Here is a 21764-nt window from a genome sequence, read left to right as displayed (position 1 = left end):
TTTATCAGATTGCTCCATGCTTCTCTGTCTCTGGATCTATTGTGTTCATCAGTTTATTTTGTTCATTTGATTCAACATATGAGTAAGATCATGTGATACTTATCTTTCTCTGACTGGCTTATTTTATTTAGCATCATAATCTCCATGTCCATCCATGCTATCTCAAAGGGTAAGAGTCTCTTCTTTATTATAGCCAAATAGTATTCTGTGGTGTAAATGTACCAAAACTTTTTTCACTACTCATCTACTGATGGGCACTTGGGCTGTTTCCAGATCTTAGCTTTGTAATTGTGCTGCTATGAACATAGGGATGCATATGTTCTTTGCTGTTTCAGGTTTATTAGGGTATATTCCCAGAAGTGGGATAACCTGGTCAAATGGCAGTTCCATTTTCAATTTTTTGAGGAAACTCCATAATGTTTTCCATAATGGCTGCACCAATCTGCATCCCCCACCAGCAGTGTACTAGGGTTCTCTTTTCTCCACATCCTCACCAGCACTTGTTATTTGTTGATTTGTTGATGATAGCCATTCTGACAGGTGTGAGGTGATATCTCATTGTCATTTTAATTTGCATCTCTCAGATGATTAGTGACTTTGAGCATGTTTTCATATGTCTCTTGGCCTTCTGTATGTCCACTTTGGATAAGTGTCTATTCTGGTCCTTCTCCCAGTGTTTGCACTTTTAAATCCACAATATACAGCCTCTACCACATAGCAGAGACCCTAAAATAGAATGGCAAGGGAGATAAATCAATGTGCTCATGTTGGGAGTTCTTATAGATATGGGGTGGGGCATGGCAGGGAATACAGAGATGAGGCATACATATGCCTCCAGTTCTTCACAAGGTAAGGCAAAGGCATGAAAGAACACCAGCAAGTAGAGCAGGAAAACGGCCATAAGAGAAGCACAAGTAAATGTGAACATGAGACCAAAGGAGGATGGGGTTTCTTTATCCATCAGTAAAATCTCCCTAGAGGAGGAAGCATTAGAAAGTAATTCCTTCTTACTACAGCACAGGTCAGAGGTAGAAGAGCAGCCAGAGGAGAGGTGGAAAGGGAATCTGGGACCTTGTTTTAGAGGCATAGTTAAGTCCCCAGACAGAGCCCTTTTCCTGCACTGTGCTAGAGCCCAACCTATTCGCACACAGAGTGAACTGAGCTGAGCTCTGGAGGGTGAATTTCCAGGTGGGAAAGTCAGTTATGCATGTCTCACAGCCCTGAATTTCATGTTGATACTTGTTGCTGTCTCTTGCCCAACCCCATCTGTGTGCTAACCCTTCATTCCCTTTAAAATTCTTGCCAAGCATGAATAAAAAGCTCTTTCTTGGCTTATTTTGGCAAGTTGGAGCATGCTGTCACTTTCAAGAACTCTGATAAATATTAAGGAAGAATTAAAAGGAAATAGTTATGTTTAAATAACATTTTGGTATGGTTAAAGTCAAATTTCCAAGTACCAGGTTTTAATAAAAGGAACCATATGGTCCACAAAATCTTCTTATCCTTATATGGTAATCCACTATAGACCCAAAGGACTAGTACAATCTTATATGTACCATCTCTAGCTTCTTTCCCTTATGGCTTTTTCTGAGTTGCAACAAGCAACTGGCTATTAGCTAACTTCTTTCCTCCCTTCCTCACTCCCTTCCTTTCTTCCTTTCTTCCTTCCTTCAATCCTTTCATCCTTCTTCTACTATCTACCCATTCATCCAACATAAATTTATTGAACACCTACTGGGTGACAGCTGCTATGTTGAAAATTAAGTGATATATATTTTTGTGTGCTTCTCACCACCAGGAATAACTCTACTTCTGCTCCAATGTCTGAGATTGGATGATTGTTCCCCATTCTTCATGTCTTTTTCTGCCAGTAACCTTACAGTGCCTGCCAGTAGAGTAGAAAAGTATACTTCCCCAACCCTAGTGACTTTGAGTTTGGTCATATGACTTGCTTTGGCCAATGAAAGGTTTCATTTCAGGTTTGATGCCCAGTTGGGGTACATAATGGAGGCAACAGATCGATGTTTCTCTCTCTGTCTCTGTCTCTCTCTGTCTCTCTCTCTGTCTCTCTCTTTGTCTCTCTCTGTCTCTGTCTCTCTCTGTGTGTCTGTCTCTCTCTCTGTCTCTCTCTCTCTCTCTCTGTCTCTCTCTCTCTCTCTCTCTCTCTCTCTCTCTCTCTCTCTCTCTATATATATATATATATATATATATATATATATATATATATATATATATATTTCCTCTATGGTGAATTGTGCTGCTATGAACATAGGGGTGCATATATTCTTTCTAATTGGTGTTTCTAGTTTTTTGGGATATATTCCTAGAAGTGGGATCACTTGTTCAAATGGGACTTCCATTTTTAGTTTTATGAAGAAACTCTATACTGTTCTCCACAGTGGCTGCACCAGTCTGCATTTCCACCAGCAGTGCATGAGAGTTTCTTTTTCTCCTCATCCTTGCCAGTACTTGTTATTTGTTGATTTGTTGATAATATTTATTCTGACAGGTGTGAGATGGTACTGCATTGTCATTTTGATTTGCATCTCTCTGATGATTAGTGACTTTGAGCATGTTTTCATATACTTCTTGGCCTTCCTTCTGTCTTCTGAAAAGTTTTGGTCTGTTGCTCATTTTTTGACTGGGTTGTTTATCTTCCTTTTGTAAGTTGTATGAGTTCCCTGTAACTGTTGGATATTAAACCTTTATCATTGATAACATTGGCAAATATGCTCTCCCATGCCGTGAACTTTCTTTTTGTTTTGTTGATGGTTTATTTTGCTGTGAAAAAGCTTTTTATTTTTATGTAGTCCCATTTATTTTCTCTTTAGTTTCCATTGCCCTAAAAGCGGTATTGATGAAGAAAATAGCTAAGATTTGGAAACAGAATAAGTGTCCATTAGCAGATGAGTGGATTAAAAAACCGTGGTACATCTACACAATGGAATACTATGTTATGGTAAAAAAAAAAAAAAAAAAAAAAAAAAAAAAAAAAAAAGGAATTCTTACCATTTGACACCATTCTTACCATGGATGGAACTGGAGAGCATTATGCTAAGTGAAATAAGCCAATCAGAGAAATATAAATATCACATGATCTCACTCATTTATGGAATATAGTAAACAACATAAGCTGATGAACAAAAACAGAAACAGAGACAGAGAAACATCGATCAGACCATCAAACCTCGGAGGGAAGGTAGGAGAGGTTGGGGGTAAGGAATAGAGATAAAACAAAGGACTTGTATGCATGCACATAAGCCTAACCAATGGACACAGACACCAGTGGGGTGAGGGCATGAGTGGGAGGATGTGAAGGTAATGGGGGAATAAGGACACATGTAACAACTTAATCAATAAAGAAATTTAAAAAGCATATCCTCAGGTGAGAATTAAAAAAGACTTCTGTCAAAAGTGACAGAAGAGAAAGAAAGAAAAAACCTGGGTTCTTGATAATATCAAACTTCTGAATGAGCCAACTTCTTTCCTCTAGAACTTCTTTCCTTTGAACTTTTTATATGAGGTAATAAAAGCTCTCACTCACGATGCAGTATGATTACCGGTAGCATCAGCAGGCCTCGGAGCTTGTTAGAAATGCAAAGTCTCAACCTACTCCAGACTTACTGAATCAGAATCTGCATTTTAAAAAGAGTCCCCAATGTTTCCTTGCCACATTAAAGTTTGAGAAGTGCTGGATTAACCTCTTTCTATTTAGAGTTTCTGGTAGTTGCAGCTAGAAAGCAAACTGATAATCCTGTCTTATATGTTAATAAAAAAGATCTTGTTTTCTTATCACCATCAAGAAAAGGATGCAAGAAAGGACAAAAGTGTTTTGTTTTGTTTTTTCAGACCTATTAGAAAAGTTCCCTGGCTCTTTAAACTGCTTTATTTCCAATATTGAGAGGAAACAACTTATGACATAGTAAATGCACTTTTTTTTGCTTCAGAGTAGTGAAAACAGTTCTTAAACTCAATAAAATTTCAGACTGTATATATGCCTCTTGAGTTGACATCTCCACAAAAATGAAGACGACAGGGGAAAGACATGGAAAGGTAACAACGCACCAACAGAAAAAAAAAATGTTCTAAACTCAGATTTCCTCATAAAAGTAGTTACTCAAGAGTAATTGTGATTCCCGGCCAAATTGCAAGCATGTTAATAACACAAAATGAAATAATTCTGAGTTGTAAGAGAAAACAAGATACTCTCATAGCATTGTTATTCCTGAAAAGACTACTCGAGTTTCTTGAGTTTGCCCAAATCAGACGATTTCGTAAGTTATTCTGTGTTTATACTGCGTTTAAGCAAATGTTAAAATAAAAGAAAGAGGCCATGAAGTATGATTACTTAATGGTCTATTGGTAGACTTTTAACCAAACCCAATTTCAACAAACAAAAAATCTGCAGCTTTATTTTTAAGGAATCTTTTTTAAAACAATGTTCTGTTTTGATTGCCTTTCAATAACAAGCTATTGGGAAATCATTTAGGTTGGTGCTTATTATGAAAACACTGCTATTAAGATTATTTCATAGCCTAAATTTCTGAAATCTCATTCATTGTATTTGAGAAGTAAACAGCTGAACAAAAATTATGCTAAGGGTTATGGCTGATGTGGTTCAGTGTGTTGTAGCGTCATACCAAGCACCAAAAGATTATGGTTTGATCCCCTGTCAGGGCACATACCTAGGTTGCAGGTTTGATCCCTGATCAGGGAGCATATGGGAGGCAACCAACTGATGCTTCTTTCTTACAATCAATGTTTCTGTCTCTCCCTCTCCCCCCATTCTCTAAAATCAATAAACATGTTTTTGGGTGAGAATTAAAAATTTTTTAATTATGCTGAGAATTTGAAGTTTAAACCAATTACTATTCTATATGATAAAAGGGAAATATGCAAATTAACCCTATCAGCAGAATGACCAAGAATGACTGGTTGCTATGATGTGCACTGACCACCAGGGGGAAGATGCTCAATGTAGGAGCTGTCCCTTGGTGTTCAGTGCACTTCCACAGAGAGAGCACCACTCAGCCAGAAGCTAGCTCATGGTTGGCCAGCTCAGCGGCAGTGGCACTGCTAAGGATATTTGAGGGAGCAGGCCTAAGCTGTTAGTCAGACATCCCCCAAGGGCTCCCGTGCTGCCAGAGAGATGTCTGTCTGCCAGCTTAGGCCCAATCCTCCAGGGAGCAGGCCTAAGTCAGCAGGTGAACATCCCCCAATAGGTCCCGGATTGCAAGAGAGCACAGGCCAAGTTGAGGAACCCTCCCCCACCCTGAATACACAAATTTTTGTACACCATGCCTCTAGTTTAGTAATAATCTTTTAAAAAATTAAGGCCATGGGTTCACAAATTTCATTGTCATTTCACACTAGAAAAATCACTATGTATTTGTACTATAGAATCACTGGGAGAAAAATGGAGATACACCATTCCACGGTGTTCATAAAAGTAATCAAGAGGTATGATACAAATTCCAAAAAGACTTCCCACCCTGACACACACACACACACACACACACACACACACACACACACACAAAGCCATGTAAAAACCTTGCTTTGGTCATTTTGAATATCTATGGAAATGATAGCCAAAGCTCATAAGAAATAACTCCTGGATTGGATATTTTCACATTTCCAATTAACGAACTAATATTGACAACCTATTCCCAATAAATCACTTGGAAGTTCAGGGCTCTATCTGTACATTTGTCTCCATGATATCTTTCACTCTGGCTGCCTGCTTTGCTTTCCCCTTTAGTATCTCAAATGATGGAAATATACCAGTGAAAGGAAAGGAAAAAAAGTTGAGTGACACATCTTTGAATGGCTTCAAGGGTTAACTAAAAGGTTTGTCTCAAGAAGAAGAGGCAAGAAATGAATGGCATTCGTGCCCTGCATGTGGAGCTCACACATCTGTGGCCTCCTGGACTCTGTTCTCATGGGAACCTGCCTCTATTTCATCTGTCAATTGACTCTCTAATCCTCAGTATTCAGAAAAGATAAGGCTGAATAATTTAATGTGGAATTATCAAATACTTGTACCTACAATATACCTGTCATGAGGCACTCTAGACAATGGGATATGTGGGCATACAGGTATATAGAACTTGTTTCTCTCTCCTGTCAGTCTTATTCATTTCTGTCTTTTGAGCACCCACAATAGCTCCTGGCACACAAAAAGAGCTAAATGAATATTTGTTGAATAAATGAAAAAATTGTGGCTCTAAAGGCTTTCCTCCTGGGCTTTACAATAGCAAACATATCCCCTTAGGACAACTTGGCATTGATTTTTTTTTTCACTTTATCACATGAGAGCTCAATATAATCCTTCACTTAGGGAAATGAGGTCTAAGCTCTTTCTACTGCAAGCATGTCAAACTGTAGGCCACATGTGGCCCACAAGGAATATTTTTGCAGCCCAGCCAATATAATGGTATGTAAGAAACATTTTAATAAAAAATTCATAACTTAATGTGATAATATCCTGTTATACATAATTATTAATAATGAACTACAACATTTGCTAATGAATGATTACTATAAAAGTGTTGCATCGATTTCCACTACATTCCTTACACGCAGGTGCACCATTTCTCTCCACTAATACTGGCAGCCAACTGCCACTTCAGTAGTCTTGGACTGACTTGTTTGGTGTGCGCAACAGGGAATATTTCACTTTTGGAGAACAAGAAAAATGGGTTTATTTGTGTTACACTTATTAATTTGTGCAGTTATTCAGTGTCTGGTAAGTTAATGTTCAAGAAAAAATATTAATTTTTATTAAAATGTTCTATTATTTTATTATAACAATGACTCATGTATTTCAGCCCTTTGTATTCAGCGTGTTTCTATTGCAATAGACCTACATTTCTATGAAAATGGAAGCTTTTTGTTTTTTGCACCCCACATACACTTAAATTTTGTTTATTTGGTCCATGTTAGCCTTTGAGTTTGACATGCTTGCTCTACTGCATCCCACTAGGGAAGCAATTGCAAATTGTACATCCACTACTGTGATACAAAAGCATCCCCACAAAGGGTCCTCTATATACTACAAGGTGACTTTGGCCACAGGAAGAGGAGTGTTCTCCCTGGTTCAGCAGGGGGTCCTAGAACTATGTCCCACAGTGATTCAGGATGGCAGGAGTTAGAAGTTTCTGCATCAAAGAAGACTGTTGGTTGAAATATTTATTTGTTCCATGTTTCCTAACACAACAATTTTGTATTACAAATATAGCTCCCTGTCCCTAACTATGGGGGATATTTGTGCTGCTAATTAACCAAAATTAAAAAGGTCCAAAGAGTCTGGAGAGTGCCCAGACAAAGCCTCTGATAGACTGTGAACTTGAGCTCCTATCTCTCATACTTTCTTCCCCTGGCAGACAGAACCCTTCCTCAACTCACTCCTCTTCCCAAACAAAGCATACTCACACAACTGTTTTCCTTCAGATGTTCAAAATATAGCTTGTTAAAACTTACTGAGTAACCCAAAGTTACTTGCAACAACATTATAGGGCCCATTGTATTTTACCAAAAATTTCCTAGTGCAAACAGATGCCTCTGATGTAAGTGTTGGCTCTGTCAGGCTCCAACAGTGGAAAAGAGGAAATAACCAGAAGTTCAGGAACAGAAAAAAGTTTTCTTCTATCAGGAGGAAAAAATATCCCAACATCATTTCAATTTAAACGAAGCCATGAAACAAAACATGGACTGCAAATTTTGTCTCTTAAAGTCTTTAAGGTTTGTATTAACATTCTTAGTGGGTTTTGCTTTAGCAATCATCTCAAACCCAAAGAATTAAGCTCCAAAGTGTTAGGCTGGCTAAAGTCATTTAAGACAAGTGATGGTGAGGTGTTTGGGGGGTTTATTTTTGTTTTGCTCTTCACATCTCAAAGTGCAAAGATTGGAAGTCCAAACACTGCAAGTGAGTTTTATAAATATAGACAAGACTGATACATCCTCCTCCTTTTCAGAGAATATGTTGCTAAGTCACAATATATTGATGAGCTCTGGTGCAGAATACATTTAGTTAGAAGACCCATTGCACATTTGTTTTGGGAAATTATTCTGAGGTACTTATCTATGGTTCTGAGCTGGGTGTTGTGTTTGTTTGTTTTTTTCAGGTCTTTTGCAAAATGGTAGATACTTTAAAACTCTTTTAAGATACATTTTAATTTGTATGCTTCCCTTGTTGAATATACTGGGGCACTGAACAAAAATAGTAGAGAGGAAAGCAGCAGTGAATAAACAGATTCAATACATGATTTTTAAAAGAAAGGGGAAATTAAACACACACACTCAAGTCAATAGAACCTTTATCTGTGGTTAATGTTTGTTTCCATCCATTTCCAAATGATAATCTTTGGCCTGTTTTTACGTCCCATGCTTATATAATTTTATAAATAATATTTTTAATCCATTCTTTCATGTGTTTAAAGAAACTAATATTCTTTTAATTGTTTTTAACTGATTTCAGAGAGGAAGGGAGATGGAGAGAAACATCAATGATGAGAGAGAATCATTAATTAGCTGCCTCCTGCATGCCCCCTACTAGGGATCAAGTCCACAACCCAGAATCAAAACTGGCAACCTTCAGTCTGCAGGCCAACAGTCTAATATCCACTGAGCCAAATCAGGCAGCGCAAGACTAATATTCTTGCATGAGAATATTGTTTCATTTATCTTCTTTTTATGTTTGAATTTCATGAAATTTTTGAATAACACTACCCAGTTTGGGGAAGCTGAAGCTGAAGGCAGAACTAGATCTATTATAAAAGTGTTTCACACTGGTTCCATGTTTAATTAGAAATTAGTTAAGACTATTCTGAAGGGGGGAATAAATCTTACAGCTTCTATTGAACATATTATTTTTATATTTTTCATCTGTAAGTACTATTAGTATTTCTGTGTTTCCTTTTCACACTTCATTTTAGGTTTTAGATGGTAAAGTCTATATGTTAACCATTAATAAAAAGTGTAAGTCTCCAATTTCCAAGGAGGACCTAAAAGTTGAACCATAAAAAATACAAAAGCATCATAAAATGTCCAGAATGTCAAATCCAGAGAGACAGAAAGACTAGTGGTTGCGCAGACCATGGTATAAGAGGTAGTGGGTTGGGATATGGGGAGTGGTCTCTAATGACTGCATAGTGAAGGGGTTCTAAATGAGCCCCCCACATTGTGCCACTTTGGCATATGCATTATTTTGAGTTGAAGGTAATAGAGACTCTGCAGGCTTGAGAAAAATTTTTACAATTCCCTTACCTACATAAAAGAATTTCGAAAGAGGGCCTGGCCCAAAAGAGAACTATTACTAGAGATAATTGTTAATCTGAAGGACCTATCTTTATGGCTGGACAAGCATCTAATTACCAAACATCTGTTCTTAGTGAATTGCCCTCCTCCCCTTTGAAGCCTCAAGTCCCTATCCCATTCCTTTGCTCAGGATGGTATATAAGCCTCAACTGTTTGACTTGTCCTTGGGTCTCATTGTCTTTATGGGGCTCCCAAATGTAAGTAACTAAATTTGTTTTTCTTCTGTTAATCCATTTCATGTTAATTTAATTAATAGACTGACCAAAAGAACCTAGAAGGATAAAAGAGGAAAAAAATTTTCCTACATTATTTTTTTCTGGAAGGGATAAAAATGTTCTAAAATTAGATTGTGATGATGGTGTACAATTCTGTGAATATACTAAAAAAAAAAAAAAAGCATTGAATTGTACACTAAGTGAGTGAATGTTATCTTATATAAATTATATCTCCATAAATCTGTTTGTTTGTTTCTATTGTGTGTGTGTTTTGGTTGTTGTTGTTCCTTACCCGAGGATATTTTCCCATTGATTTTTAGAGAGAGTGGAAGGGAGAGGGAGAGACAGAGAGAAACACATTGATGTGAGAGAGACACATTGATTCGTTGCCTTCTGCATGCATCCTGACAGGGCTGGGGACCCTTTAGTCCGTGGGCTGCTGCTCTATTCACTGAGCCAAACTGGCTAGGGCTTGTTTGTTTTTAAAGTATGAACCATGACAGGCTTAAAGCAAAGCCTTGAGCAGTGCCAGACACACACACACACACACACACACACACACACACACACACACACACTTTCCTTTCTCCCCCTTACCAATTCCAGCCCCAGACCCACAAAGCAGGACAGATGTAGGCATCTTCTAGGCTGGACTAAATGGAAAGAACAGGCTCTCTTCAGCAAGAGAGCCTGGACGTTGTTTAGAAGGAAATTTGGATCATCACAGTTTCCATTTGTGAGAAAAATCATTGTTTTCCTGAATCACCATGCACATTTCTTAAACACTGAAAGCAAAAGTCTATGAGTCCCCTTAGAGACACGAGTGACAGACAAGTCTCACCCCATACAACCTTGTTCATACCTCTGCTTGAGCAAGTGACAGCACATCATTTGTCTTCAGGGATGGACAATAGAGGTTTTCAAAATATTTCATGAGAAAAACTAGTGTGTGAGTAAGGAGGAATTCTACAAAGACTCCATAGAATTTTCTGGGAATGAAATGCAGAAAGTCAAGAAGAAAGCAGAGGGAATTCTCAACATTTGATCTGTATACAACTGATCAGAGTTAAAGAAACGTACAATGGCCTCCACCTTCTTTCCCCCCTTCAGGATACTAATTCTGGAAATGATGAAGGTTAATTGGTCTTTGGGGTACGGGAGTGTGTTTTTGTATGTGGAGGGGGGAGTTAAAATGGTGTGTTTGTGAATACATGTTAGTTCTGCATTTAATACTTTTGTCATAGCTTGCCTCAGGGAGGGACTAAAAATCATAAACTACTCAAAATAGTCAAGGGTAAGATATTCTTTTAAAACTATTTCCTTGAATATTAATAAGGAGTTAGTGTGAAACATTTTTAAGAAGTGATAATGGTATCATGATCATATATTTTTAAGAGTCCTTACCTTTCTGAGATATATGCAGCAATATTATGTTGAAGATTTCCTTCAAAAATTTGGATGAAGACTAATTAGGTGGGAGTAGAGAATGAAAAAGATTGGCCAAGAATCCTAAGTTGTTGAAGTCAATGCAATGAGTGAAGAGGTTCATTATACTATTCTATCAACTTTTATAAATGGTTGATGTTTTCCACGATGAAAATTTCAAACACTTTTGGAAAAAATTTTCCCAAACATTCAGAACAAAGGTTAGGGCCCAAGGCCAAAAATCCTAAAAAAAAAAAAAAAAAAAAAAAACAAGGGCGGGGAAAACATTTAATAGAAATAAAACACTTGCCAAAATAATATTCTAGCATAACAATAAAAGAACTATTGGCAAATATAAATGAAAATGTTACTCTGTAATCAAGTTCAAGTGGATGACAGTATTCCAGCAATGTCTACTTCTGTCACCCATTTCAGAAGGGAGTTGACCCAAATAGGAAGTTGCCCAGCTGAAGCTAATTGGAAGTAGCAGGATGACTGGGGGTGGTTCAGAGAGCACTGGCCTGGTGGCCTCTTGGACTAAACATGCTGCCAATCTGAGAGGAGTTTCCCAGCTGAGAGCAGGAAGAAGGGACTTAAGAAAAGAATAGAAAAACAACCTTTCTCTAGCCTGAAAATTATTTTTTTTAAGGGAAGGAGACAAAAATTAAAATTAGGTTCTTAATGATCTCAACAATATAAATGTCCCCTCTCATAAAGTTTTTATTTCTTAACTTCACATTCATGCAGTTTGACCTATCTATAGTATGACACACATTGAAATTTCAACTCACTAGCACAAAACTGATTAGGGCCTTCTATTAACTGGCTATAATATGTTCATAACAGCACAATTTACAATAGCTAAGATTTGGAAACATCCAGCAGATGAATGGACTAAAACTGTGATACATCTACACAAGGGAATACTACGCTGCTGTCAAAAAGGATATCCTACCATTTGAAACAACATGGATGGACCTGGAGAGCATTATGCTAAGTGAAATAAGTCAGTCAGAGAAAGATAAATATTACATGATCTCACTCATTTGTGGAATATAATGAACAACATAAACTAATGAACAAAAACAGATCCAGAAACTGAGAAGCATTGATCAGATGCTCAAAGCTCAGAGGGAAGGCAGGGGAGGGAAAGGGGAAGAGATCAACCAAAGGACTTGTATGCATGCATATAAGCCTAGCCAATGGACACAGACATCAGGGGGTGAGGACATGAGAGAGGGGGCAATAGGGGAGATAAGGACATATATGTAATACCTTAATTTTAAAAAGTGAGATAAAAACATTAAAAAAAAAACAAACAAACAAACAAAAAAAACCCTAGATTTCTAATCAAAAGAAGTAAGGGAGAATTTCTTTTTCTCAAATAAATTTTATACATTTATACATCTAATTTACATCTATAGTTATGGTATTTATTTGTAACTACATATATTCTTGATCAGGGGTCTCTTTCTGTACAGAGTCAGACAGTAATGTTTTAGCGTCTGCAGGCCCAATGATCTCAGCCACAGCTATTCAACTCTGCCATTGTAGCAGCCACAGACTATATGTGAACAAATCGGTGTGGCTGGGTTGCAATAAAACTTTAGTATTTACAAAAACAAGTGGCAGGCCAGATTTGGCCTGCATGTCATTTTTGCCAACTCTATCAATTTAACCTGCAGACCATTTTTGCCAACTTTATCAATTAAGGGCCTGAATTAGTTTCTTATTACTGCTGTAACAAATTACCACAAACAATGACTTAAACAATACGAATTTATTATCTTACATTTCTGGAGGTCAAAAGTCTGAAATGGGTCTTACCAGACTAAAACTAAGGTGGTGGGAGGGTTGTGTTACTTCTGGAGGCTCTAGGGGAGAGTACCTTTCCTTGCCTTTTGGTGGGAAAAAAACTCAGGCTTCCAGCTTTCCTTGGCTCATGGCCTCTTCCTTCATCTTCAAAGCTAGCAATGACCAACAGTCATTCTCACATCATATCACTTTGAACTCCTCTTCTGACTCTCTCTCTTTCACATTTAAGGATACTTGTGATTATATTAGGCCCAGCTGGATAATCCAGGATAATATCCCAATTTTAAGATCACCTAATTAGCAACCTTAAATCTATCTAAATCTTAATTTCCCTTTGCCGTATAATGTAATGTATTCAGAGGTTTCAGAAATTAAAACATGACATCTTTGGGGGAGCCACTATTTTGTCTATCACAGGACCTAACGGGAAATAACCTATTCACTAATCACACTCTGGTTAGGTTTTTGCTTATTCTTGGCAATTGGCTCTTGTCATTGGCAAGGATGAGGAGTGGAAGAATAATATGGTTCTAATAGCAGGACAATTAGTTTACTGTGATACAGAGGACTATGTGTTGCATCACTGTGTATCAGGGCACCAGGAAGAAGCATGGGTATTATACATTTACTAGTATCTACACTAATAAAAGAGGAATATGCAAATTGACCAAATCTTCATGACGCCTACCAGGCAATCAGGAGTGAGTATGCAAATTAACCCAACAAAGATGGTGGGTTAATTTGCATACTCAGGCACCGAGCGGCTAGGGGAAGGCTGGATGCTTGTGTCATCGCCATGGCAACTATGCAGGCGTTCCACACTGCCCCAGCTACTCTGGGCCTCTGGGCAGTGTGAGAAGGTAGAAAGGTGGCTTTGGGCCAGAGCTAAAAGGCAGCTCTAGCCAGAGTGAAGGAAGACCCATTCTTGCATGAATCTTTATGCACTGGGCCTCTAGTGTGTGTGTGTGTGTGTATGTGTGTGTGTGTGTGTTTGGCTAATATGCAAAGTGTCCCCTCGGGAGTTTGACCAGGAGACTGGAAGTTTGATCGCTCGCTATGACATGCGCTGACCAGCCTGGGTAGTGTGGAATGAAGGAAGGCCCAGGCTGGCAGCCAGAAGGCCCCAATCAGCCCTGATTGCCAGCCAGGCCTAGGAACCCTACCCATGCACAAATTTCATGCACTGGACCACTAGTATCAGATAAGATAATGAATGGAAAGCAACTAGCACAATGCTTACCCTATAATTAACACTATTTCTGTAAAACTATGGGATTCTATTTTGAGTTGAACCATGTCCCTTTGAACACAATAACCATATGGAGAAAGTGTGCAATGGCCTAATTGTACTGTAAGTCATATTTTGATCCTACTCTGCTAGAGCATTGTATTTGAGTCCTAGTTATGAAGTCTAAAGCAGCACTCAAAGAACCTTAAAACAGCACTAAACAAAAGCACCTGGTCAATAAATCCTTCTGAGGGTGATAATACCTCAAAATATTTACTCTCAAATTACTCTGGCAGACCATTCACTGGGGAAAATGCTGAGGACTTGCCAAGTATAGCACTCATCATATGTTAAAAATAGATGTCAGAAAGCCATTCAATAAATACAGCAGCTTTTATAGTTTTAAGAAATTATATTAAATTGCTTTAGTGCAGGTATGGAATCAAGCATGTTAAAGTAGAAAAGTAATTATTTTTTTGTCTTTGATAGACAATCATGTTTTCTTTTTCTTTTTTTAATATATTTTATTGATTTTTACAGGGAGGAAGGGAGAGAGAGAGAGAGTTAGAAACATCGATGAGAGAGAGTCATCGATCAGCTGCCTCTTGCACACCCCCTACTGGGGATATGCCCACAACCAAGGTACATGCCCTTGACCGGAATCGAACCCGGGACCTTTCAGTCCCCAAGCCGACGCTCTATCCATTGAGCCAAACCGGTTTCGACATCAATCATGTTTTCAATAAGCAAAGTTTCAACTATTTGGTGCATCAGACATGTCCTCTGTCACTAACATATTTGTAAAAATCTTCTTGGCAGCCGAAACCAGTTTGGCTCAATGGATAGAGCGTCGGCTTGGGGACTGAAGGGTCCCGGGTTTGATTCAGGTCAAGGGCATGTGCCTTGGTTGCGGGCATATCCCCAGTAGGGGGTGTGCAAGAGGCAGCTGATCGATGACTCTCTCTCATCGATGTTTCTAACTCTCTATCTCTTTCCCTTTCTCTCTGTACAAAATCAATAAAATATATTTTTTAAAAAAAAAGAATTTTAAAAATCTTCTTGGCATCTCTTAATTATTGTGTTCTAGCATTTTACCAAACCTGATAAAAATGACACAATTACTTGCCCAAGGCCATATAAATAAATAAATAGGTAGATGATAGATAGATAGATAGATAGATAGATAGATAGATAGATAGATAAAAGCAAACCAGAGAAAGGAATTCTCAATCTCATTTGATGCCCCAACCACTAACATACTCATTTGTAGCATTAAATGAAAACAAACAGTTCCCTCATAGATAACTTCCATAATCCCAGGAGAAATATTGACATATTGCATCTTTATGATTTTTCTGTTGTCTATCTGAATATCAAAATTGAAAGCTCTCCAAGCTGCTTCAGATGCACACCTATTTTGTTTTTATCCAGAAGAGCATCTAGAGTGAAGAGAGGATTATCAAATGCATACTAATTTCAACAAATGCAGATAGTTTTCATGATAGTTCATATGCAAAGGAATAATTTTCTTTAAAGCAAATTATTCTGGCCGGGACCGGTTTGGCTCAATGGATAGAGCGTCGGCTTGGGGACTGAAAGGTCCTGGGTTCGATTCCGGTCAAGGGCATGTACCTTGGTTGCGGGCATATCCCCAGTAGGGGGTGTGCAAGAGGCAGCTGATCGATGACTCTCTCTCATCGATGTTTCTGACTCTCTATCTCTCTCCCATCCTCTCTGTACAACATCAATAAAATATATTTAAAAAAAAAATAAATAAATAAAGCAAATTATTCTGCTACTTTCTCTTTCCCCATCCCTAGGGCTTCCCGTGTTTTTTTGAATTCTCTACTTCAGACTGAAAACTTAAAGTGAAGCTGATTCATGTGCCCCATGATTAACTGTAACTTCTTTTCCTTCTTTCTTCGCATCCTTTCCACAATGTGAATATTTCCTGTGACGGCTAGCCAAAATTCCTCAGCCAGCCAAACTAAGCGAAAAATGACCACTGTTTTATTAACTGAAAGGTCTTTTAAAGCAGCTTCAAAATCTCCAATGAACTTAGAGATAGGCTACTGTCTAACTATATATTTTTTAAATCAAATGATAAATGCGATAAAATTAGGAAAGGGTGCAAATGGATCAAGTTGTTGACTATTTCACCTAGCTATTTAAGTCTGCATCGATGAATTTGATTATTTGCTTATCAAGCTATATTTATAAAATATAATCAAAGGTTATCATATAGCCAGGGAATATATGTAATTTAACCCAATTCTAAAATTTAAGCCCTTGGAGGAACTGGCCATAGTCATTTAAAAAATGACATTTCAATGCTATGAATATTCAAAATTTGTTCCTTTTTCATATTTATCACTATTGTTTCATAATAATTTCTTATTTTTGTTTCTTTTAGATTACACATGTATACAGAATAACTAAAAAAAATTGTGTTTTAATGATAATACCCATTGATAGGAAGAACACAAAATGAGCCTCAGACACTTCTGAAGGGAACTAGAATAGTCTTTTTGCCATTTGGCAATAATGTATCAAAATTCTTAAAACTATGCATTACCTATAATCCAGAAATTCTATTTCTTAACATTTATTCTAATAAAGCCATCAGCAAAGCACCCAATTCAACTTATCAAAGGCCTTTCTCAAAGATATAATAGTTCCTTCTTTTACAGAAACTTGGGTACCAGCTAGAAAATATAATATTTTTGGTCATCCCACTGCACATAGACATAATATCATTTGTATCTAAATTTAGTAGGAACCCACTAGACTGGCTAAAATGAAAATGACTGACAATGCTAAGTGTTGACAAGGCTATAGAGCAATTGGAACTCATAATCTGCAGGTAGTATAGAATAATAAACCACTTTGGAAAAATGTTTGATAGTTTCAGATAAGGTTTTTTAAGATATGTTTTTATTGATTTCAGAGAGGAAAGAAGAGGGAGAGAGAGATAGAGACATCAATGATGAGAGAGAATCATTGATCAGCTGCCTCCTGCACGCCCCCCACTGGGGATCGAGCCTGCAACTCAGGCATGTACTCTTGGCCAGAACCAAAAGCAGGACCTTTCAGTCTGCAGGCTGATGCTCTATCCACTGAGCCAAACCAGCTAGGACTCAGATAAGGTTTTTTAACACACATCTATCTTGTGACTCAGCAATTCTACTATGAGATATTTATTCAAGAGAAATAAAAACTATGTTCCCAGAAATATTTGTATAAGAATGATCATAGCAGCCCTAATCATAATAGCCCTAAAGTAAAAACAACCATACATCCCTCAATAGGAGAATAGGTAAACCAACTGAGGTACATCTATACAATGAAATACTATGCAACAGCCATACCATGAATTAATCTTACAGACATTATGATGAATGGGGGGGGGGGACTAAACATGAATACATATTATACAATTCCATTTCTATGAAATTCTAGAATACACAAAACTAATCCATAGTGATAAACATAAAGTGAGGTAAGGGAAATTTTCTATACATTGTGCTGGGTGGTACTTACATAACTTAATAAATAGAAAAACTAATTTGTGTACTTACAAAGTATGCATTTTATTATATGTAAATTATATCTCATTTTTAAAAATAAAAAATCACCCAAAAATAAATATCCCCTAATAAAATACATGCATATTTCACACCCACAGGGGAAAAGGTTGGAATTAATATTTGGGTCCTTCTGTGTTCCAGGTTTTGTGTGAGACACTTAACAGAATAATCAGGCTTCATCCTGAAATAGTAGGTAATTCCAAGAATCAATTGCCTACTGTGGCATTTCTTATCAGATCATTTCAAGAGTAAGCATTTCAGGCATTTTAATGGCAGATGGAAATTTATAGTACTCATTCAACTTGCTACTACATAGTATTTCTACATAAATGCTATGAATTTTATTTGTCTCAATGAGATATTTGTCAGTTGAAGGGTTTAAATTGGAATTGATACACAAAATTTACATATGACACTGATAAGCAATCCACCGACTCAAAAGTATACCAAACAAAATAATAAATTTTCCCTTGAATCACAATAAATCTTTTAATAGAATTTTATTTCAAGAACATAGCAATCCAGGAAAATTTCAGATATTCATTTTATAAAGCCAAAAGGAAGAAGAGAACAAGAATAATCTATAAAACAGAAGTTGCTATTTGGGGGAGAAAAATGAAGTGTTCAAGCAAAGAAAAATCGATTTAGATTTTCTTAAGAGAGAAACAGAAGATGAAAGGCTCTTGGTTGAGTGGAATCTGTTATCACTGAACTTGCTGACTAACTGCACAGATATGACCCTTGGCACTTTAATTTAGTGCAAAAGACATCCATGATTTCAAGAAATTTGCTTTTTACTGTCATTTCATATTTATATGACATCTTTTGGAAAGAAATTAAAAATTTTTTTTTACTCTCAACTGCCAGTACTTATCCCTTATCCAAAAGAAAGTCTAAACTTGAAGCCTCATATTTGAAGATTTTATAATCTAATCCAAAGTTATTTAATTTTTATCTCCTGCTGCTTTTCTACTCTTGCCCTTTGGTCCAGCCAACCTTATTTACTTGATGACTACAGAGGGACTCACTAATTCTCACCTCAAAAATGTGTTTATGCTATTCTTTTTGGTGAGTTGGCAAAGTATAAAAAGTATGAATTAAATTAATTTTCACTCCCACCTCAGTTAACTAGCCATGTGAGCTTGAACATGTCTCTCAATCATCCTTAACATCAATTTTCTTATCTGTAAAATGAGAATACTAGTACCTACCTCTATTTTGATATATTGTCACTCTATTTTGAGTATTAAATGAAATAACTGATGTGCCTGACCCATCATACATGATAAATGCTACCTGCATATCACATTTCCTCCTCACTTCTGCCTCCTCATTCACTGAGGCTTGATGTCTTCCTAAATACTATTTTTTCTTCAGAGTCCAACTCAAATACCACATCTTGAAACCTTGCCAAACCACCCCTTTATCACATAATTGGACCTTAATATCATACTGTCCCATGTTGCTTAAAACATCACAAATTTTATTAAATACATTAATATGATCATTTAAGAAGAACTCTAAGTAACATGAACTCAAAGACTCACATCAAGACACATTATAACCAAACTTTCAAAAGACAAAGACAAAGGGAGAATTTTGAGAGCACCAAGAAAGAAGCAACTTGTCACATACAAGGGATCCTCCATAAAAATTATAAGCAACTTTGGAGGCCAGAAGGCAGTAGACCAATATATTCAAAATGCTAAAAGGAAAAAGACAAAAAACAAAAACCTGTCAATCAAGAATCATATAATCTAGCAAATCTGTCCTTCAAGATTAAGACATTCCCAAGTGGCCGAAACCAGTTTGGCTCAGTGGATAGAGCATCGGCCTGTGGACTGAAAGGTCCCGGGTTCGATTCCGGTCAAGGGCATGTACCTTGGTTGCAGGCACATCCCCAGTAGGAAGTATGCAGGAGGCAGCTGACCGATGTTTCTCTCTCATCGATGTTTCTAACTCTCTATCCCTCTCTCTTCCTCTCTGTAAAAAAATCAATAAAATATGTTTAAAAAAAAAAAAAAAAAAAAAAAAAAGACATTCCCAAGTAAACAAAAGCTCAGGGAGTTCGTTACCACTAGACCTGCCCTGCAAAAAATAAGGGAGTGATGAAGGGTGAAATGAAAGGACACTAAACAATAACTAGAAATTGTAGGAAGAAATAAAGATCTCAATAAAAGTAAATACATGGGCAATTATAAAAGCTCGTATAATTGTTAACAACTAGAGGCCCAGCTCTAGTAGCTGCTTCCGCTTGCCTCAGCTGGCTGCCCTGCCCATCGCCACTCATAGCTCTCTGCCTCGCCCTCCGCCCTCCTCAGCTTTTAGCCCTCCTCCTCTCATAGCTCTCTGCAGGTAGTATATCACTGCCCTGCCCTCCACTGCTCATAGCTCTCCACTGCAAGTAGCTCGCGCCACTGCGAGCCACTGCTCATTTGATCATGCTGGCATTACGGCGTGATGGCCACAGGCCTTTTATATAAAAGATGGTTTGTAATTCCATCTTTTTGTTTTCCATATTATTTAAGACACTATTACGTTTAATAAACAAGTAGTTTAAAAACTAGTATTACTAATATAAACTTTGGTTTGTAACTCCAAATTTTGTTTTCTACATATTTTAAGAAACTAATGCATTTTAAAGAATTATTAGTTTATGCTTTGGAGCACACAATATATAATGTGATTTTGTGACATCAACAACCAAAAGGGTGGGGACAAAGCTGTTATAACTTTAGAACATTAATGTTATCCCCATAGTAACTACCAAAAAAACAACAACTATAGAATATACACAAAAGGTATTGTTGAGAACCAATATGGCAGTGTAGGTAAATGCCAGTACTTGCTGCCTCCCACAACCACGTCAAAATTACAACTAAAATACAGAATAACCATCATTCTGAAATCTGGCTGAAGGGAAGTCCTGCAACTAGAGATGTAAAGAAGAAACCACATTGAGACTGGGAGGAGGGGCAGAGGCATAGAACAGGCTGGTCTGACACCCAAGTGTGCCATTTTTTCTAATCGGGTGGGATAAAAAGGCTGCAGAGATCCCCCATGAGAAGCAAGTAGTCCCAGCCCCTGTAACTTTGGGCTACAAAAACCAGTGGGGATTATGGCTGCATAATATGGAGGCTGCTGGAGACCCAGGTGTTCCTCAGTCAGCACAGTTACTGACTCAGAGTCAATCTCTCTGGGCTCCAGAAGTAGGGCAGCATCTTGAAAAGAACTAGGTACATTGGGGAGGAACTGGATTGTCTGGCATCAGGGCAGGAACTCAGGAGTGGCTTTCTTCTAGATAGGGGTGCATGCAGGGGTCATTGTTCCTGTGTTGGGACCTCCCCTGTCCCAGAGCTAACTGAAGGCCATATCTGAGTTTCCATCCTATTTGCTCCACCCTGGTGATTCCCTGAGACTCAGCCCCACCCAAACTGTTTGCAGCAACTTTTGCATATGAATGGCATGTCCTGGCTCAGGCTTCAGAATTTTCTAAAATCTTTCAAGCAAGTAGAAGGTGGCCTCAGCATGTCCCATACCTATCAGTAAGAGGCCCAAGACCCGGCAATAGCACCAGCCTGCTTTGCTTCACAGCTGGCCCTTGCCTGAGAACTTCCAAGTCCAATACAAATAACAGCTATCTGCTTATCTCTCTGTAGCTCCTGCCAGGTGATCCCAGACAGTGGCTGACTATATAACTCCTGGGAGGCCCCAGAGCCAGTGCACCCAGTGGACAGCTTCAGATTACAACTCTACACATCCACAAGGAGCAGACTCAGTGAGTACCAAAGCCCCACTGTAGCATCTTGTTTCATAGGTTTGGCTCCTGCACAGCGGCTCTTCCATTGTAGTTACAGCTGGTACTCACAGCCAATTGGCCTGGAGGTCAGTTCCTCCCAGTGATGTCAACAGCAATCAAGGCTTAACTACAACAAGACTGGCACACAGCCCACACAGGGGTGCACCTAGAGGGCCCAGCTCAGGTGACTGGGGAGACTGAGCCACTGGGCTCTACAGGAGCCCACTCTACCATGCATAAAAATAAGTTGATCCAGTCACTTCTAATTTTAATTTGCATTTATGTGAATGAAACAAACTTTATGGAATCACGTGCATGTACATAATTCTTCATTGTATACAGCACATGTGTCAAACAAAAGGCCCGCGGGCCAAATC

General features: G+C 38.0%; 1 long non-coding RNA gene across 1 annotated transcript in view; it reads left to right on the top strand.

Annotated features, from left to right (window-relative positions):
* LOC311614720 overlaps positions 1–21341 on the top strand; it is a 169601-nt gene extending 148260 nt beyond the window's left edge. Inside the window, exon 3 of the long non-coding RNA XR_014793706.1 lies at positions 21248–21341. This is a non-coding gene — a long non-coding RNA (uncharacterized lncRNA). The remainder of the gene's footprint in view (positions 1–21247) is intronic.
* Positions 21342–21764: the final 423 nt, after the last annotated feature.

The sequence above is a fragment of the Pipistrellus hanaki genome (assembly GCF_964339955.1).
Source record: "Pipistrellus hanaki genome assembly, chromosome: X".
NCBI lineage: Eukaryota > Metazoa > Chordata > Mammalia > Chiroptera > Vespertilionidae > Pipistrellus > Pipistrellus hanaki.
This window is presented reverse-complemented; position numbering and strand designations above follow the sequence as displayed.